The sequence below is a fragment of the Lactuca serriola genome, chromosome 4 (genome assembly GCF_051521515.1).
Source record: "Lactuca serriola cultivar US96UC23 chromosome 4, Lser_US96UC23_V15, whole genome shotgun sequence".
Lineage (NCBI taxonomy): Eukaryota > Viridiplantae > Streptophyta > Magnoliopsida > Asterales > Asteraceae > Lactuca > Lactuca serriola.
Window position 1 is genome coordinate 125,022,164 of NC_136411.1, and position 5,268 is coordinate 125,027,431.

Below are 5,268 nucleotides of genomic sequence, written 5' to 3' on the forward strand. Positions count from 1 at the left end.
TTCACTAGAAAAAAATATATATCGTTTATTCACAACGTAGAATATCATATTTATAGTTTAATAAATATATTAATTCAATAATACACAATTTAATATTTTCATACATATATTTATTGATATTTTAGCAGAAAATTTACATAAAATATATACAATTTAATACAATTCCTTTTTAGTTTAATACATAAATATCACAACACAATACAATCCATTATATAATAATTTATACATTTAAAAAAGTCAAACCAATACTCTATTACCACTAATTACTATCACGCGCCACCACCAACCACCTGTGTCACCGTAGTAATCATCATTCATTCCATATCAGATATGTTTATAAAATCATTGATTGACAATTTAAATATTATATTCACAATTTATTCAGAGTTTTTTGCAAAATAATTATAAAAACTAATACATTCTTACACATACACACACAAACAAACACACAAATATATATATATATATATATATATATATATATATATATATATATATATATATATATATATAGAGAGAGAGAGAGAGAGAGAGAACAAATTACTAAAATAGTCCATGTGGTTTACGTAAATTGCATGTTTGTTTCCTAACTTTTTTTTTACACTCGGACGGTCCTTGATACATCTGTGTTTAGCATTACCCAAATCTAATTAGAAACAACACAAACCCTAAATCGGAATTTGCATTAGGAGGGTTTATTTCTAATGGATAAAAGAGAAGAAGGTTGATGACAACAGTGGTGTTATCCAAATTGAATCGCCTACCATAAATCTTTTCACATACTGTCGTGCGGTTGTTCAGAGCTTCTAACAGGCAACGTGTGGAAGTGGATAAGTACATCAAAGATCAAAGAAGTCTTGATCTCACATTTGTCGGAAAACAAACAGAGATAGGAAACATAGAAATGAGTAGATTAAATGAGATCAAAGAGATTAAGACCTTGAGCGGAGGAAACTTTAGAGTTATAGTTTTTCGGCAGCTCCGATGGATCCAATGGGGCAATTGAGGTGGAGATCGGTGGCTTTAGGTTTGAGTTCAAAGAGGAGGGAGAGACGGATTTTGAGTAGATCGTAGCTTTAGAAAGGAATCGATGGGAGGGGATAAAGTGTTGAGAGGATGAAGGTTGTTGGTTGAGGTTTCTGGCAAAAGAATGGAGGGCGAGAGTTTGTTGAGGGGTTGATGGCTGAAGTATTTGGTGCAGAAGATGAGTGAGGTCGACGAAAGTAATGTTACATGATGTAGAAAAGGTTAGTGAGCCCACATATAATTAAACATTCTTTTTTAATAACTTTTGAATAAAGAAAAAAATTAAAATAATCAAGAAGGGTATTTTAGTCGTTTTAAGTCAATCAGGGACCAAAAACGTAAAAGAAACATACAACGGGGACGATGCGAGTACAAAAAAGACAATAGGGATCAAACATATATTTTTCGTAAACCACATGGGCTATTTCAGTAATTTGTTTATATATATACAACAAAAAAATATTCATAAGAAAATTAATACAAAAATTCATACATAACTCATTCATAGTCTAACATAGTTTATTAAAAATCCACAGCTTAATACAGTATTTTACAACTTAATACAGTCAATTCACAGTTTAATACACAAAATTCATAGCTTAATATAATAAATCCACAGTTTAATGCACAAAAAATATAAATTCACAACCATATTCTTAACTTAAAACTTATATTTGTACCTTCAGATCTATATGCTAGTGTTTTCTTTCAAAGTTTATTTACTTAAATATTCACAGTTTAAATTTTACATTTATTCAAAATTATATAATATAATATATATGTGTGTATGGTTCTTTCATCTTATATTTTCAAGCATACAAAAAACTTATAAAAATCACAACTTAATACTAGTCAATTCACAACTTAATATAGACAATTCACAATTTAATACTCAAAGTTTACCGTTTAATATAGTCAATTCATAGTTTAAACATTCACAGTTTAAACTTAAAATTCACAACTTAATGCAATCAATTTACAGTTTAAAACACAAAAAGCACAGCTTAATACAATATAGTCATAGTTCAATACACATAAAATACACATTCACAACCATTTTATCAACGTATAACACTTAATACATTCAAGTTACAGTTTAATCCACAAAATTCACAGCTTAATACAATAAATTCATAGACTAATACACAAATTCCACAGCTTAATATAGCCAAGTTATTGTTTAAATAGGGAATTCACAACTTAATGCAGTCAATTCACAGTTTAAAACACAACAAGCACAGTTTTACACAAATCATTCATATTTTAACACAAAATTTGTATAAGATTCAAACCGTATTACACTCGTTCATAGCTTAATATTGTTTATTCACAACTTAATATTGTTCGTTCACAATTTAATCACAAAATTCATTATAGTTGAAGTTTAAGATCCAGAAGATATCCACATCAAATATGTAAAGAAAAAATAATGTATTCATATCAACATTAGATATGTAAAAAAGATAATGTATTCATAGATTTAAACTTCAAGACCTCAACAACAAAAAAACTTGACTAATTAGAAGTAAACTACCATATCTGATAGAGATCTAAAGCATACCAACAAAGATATTAAGTAAACCAACACATCAGAGCAAGATCGGGGAAGAATTCGTTGCAAATAACAACAAAAAGCTCATTTTCCTAAGTCGTGGAAAAACGAAAAATTGATGAAAATACTAAAAAAAACATGTGTATAAAAGTAATAGAAGGAGCGTACCTGTGATATCTGTCAGATCTGGAACAAAAAACACATGAAGCTTGTCGATCTCGCAAAGAAACACCGGAGATAAGAGATTGTAGTTGGTAGTATGTCAAGTCGACCAAACAAATTACTGCCTTTACATGCAAATAAAACATAATATAATGCTAAAAAGGGGTATCGATCCTCGGGGAAATGGCTGTATTCGATCACCAATGCAATCCAGTATAACTAGTGTAATAAAACTAACCAAGTGCAATTAAACTAGGTGGGTTGTGATTCCTTGAAAACTAAAAGACTTGAAGAGCCAAAATGATTGTAATTAAGCAAGATGGTGAGATACTTAAATGTTGGAGAGAATGGGTCAACCAATGTAATTTAACACAATGGACATTTGTGTGTTTATCATTAGGATTCAATATGCAAGCTTATGATTCATCTAAAATTGGTTATAGCAATCATGAAGCATGATATGACAAGATTCTTCAAAGGTAGTATGGAGGTTGGGGAAGCTCACAACACACCTTTTTAATCAAAATCAAGGATTCAATTGAAGCAATGGTGTAACACACATAAAATCGCAAGAAATTTAAACTTTTTAAAACCAACACAAATTCACAATTCATTTACAAACTTACTTTTCAAAACATTTTCAATATCAGAGTCTCCCAAAATCATAAGTCAAAACATGAGGATGTGTACAGTCAGGCCTTCTCCTTCTCGCGATCATTTGAAATACCTAAAACACAACCCAAAACTGTAAGCCAACTGTTGAGAGAAAAATTTGAACAAACGTTAGTCACAAGATAATATAATGCGGAATAAAAGTTAATCTTGAGGATCTTGTTAGCTCAACAATAATAAGTTACAAGTGTTAGAAGTTAGATGCAAAAATGTAAAGTTAATATAAATGACAATGTTGGGTTGAAGATTCGTTCAAGGATTGCGTCATTGGGCTCGGTTGTTAGTTTGCGTCATTGGGCTCGGCTGTTAGACCATTTATTTTGTAGTCCGGTTTGGGCCTGTCCAACCGAGAGCCTGTTAGGTTAATTATATAAGTATATGCTTGCATGCATATTAGGTTAACGATCGAGATAACGCTTAAGAGAATAACGATAGCTTTGCAGATTTCTTTATCGTTCTTGTAAACCTCCAACCCTCTACAATTGATGTTCTTTGTCGAGCTCTTCTGAGGGTTTATTTTTAATCATTCGACTCGTTTGATTCATTCTTGACTTGTTCTTTATTTTCGTGTTCTTCCTGTTTAATATTTATTTACCTGTTTAAGATCTAATCGATTTTCAAGATTAAGTTTTAATCTCAACAATTGGTATCAGAGCAGGAGGCTGTGTAATCGATACACATCTTTTCTGTGAAAAGGTTTCAATTAGGGTTTTTCCGCAATTACTGATATTTATTGAGCCGTCATCTCATTATTGACGTATCTTGATATTTATTGTTTTGCCCTAATCTGATTTATTACAAGTCTGATCTTTGAACAGGTTTTTCGATCATAATGGACGAGTCACAATCAAATCCCATCAATATTTCCAACAGCATCGGTTCAACCACGAAGATTCCAATCCTATATACCCATGATTATGAAGTCTGGGCGCATCACTTCGAAGACTACGTTATAGGATCTGAGGATAATGGATACCTCATATGGGAAGAAATCATTAATGGACCTTTTTCTCATTCTGCGACGTCAAGGATTATTAAAACTCAAAAGGAGTATAATGATTTGCTGAAGGATGTCAAAGATATTGCACAAGATGAAAAGGATAAATTCTAGTGTAATATCAAGGCGTTAAGATTGATAAGATTCGCCCTTCAGTCCGACACCTTCAGGTTGGTCAGCTCATGCACGACGGCAAAGGAAGTTTGGGATAGACTTCGCGAACTGTACTCTACAGACGAGGATCTTGAACATTCTATCCAAACCTTGCTCTTATCTGAGTTTGGAGAATTCAGGCAAGGAACCGAAGAAACTGTGACCCAGACGTTCGATCGCTTCAATCATCTTCTCAGCAGGATGATTAAACATGACATCGAAAGGAAGCTTATTGAGTAGAAGGTTACGTTCTTAAACTAAGGTCAGATTGGAGAGCAGTGGTGTCAACAGTTAAAGCCCATGAACAGTCTAAATCATACTCTTTGGCGAAACTGGTGGGTATTCTAAAGTCCCAAGAGAAGATTGTGCTGCAGGAAAAGAACGTTGTTTCAAGCCTAGGTTCATTGGCCCCCCTGTCAAAAAGTAAAGTTGTGATGGAGGATGAAGACCTCAACTTGGAGGAGTATGACCTCACGTCTGAGGATTATGCTATGATGGTTTCTAACCCCAAGAGGTTCATTAAGAAGAGATTCCCCAGCAACAAAAACCGAAACTAGCAGGGGAGTTATAGTTCAGAAAAGGTTAACAATGAACCGAAGGTTGAAGAGCCCAACAAGGAACCAAAGGCAGATGGTGATTCTGGAGTAAGCTGTTACTACTGTGGTGGGAAAAACCACTATGCTAAAGATTGTGTCCTCAAAAAGAT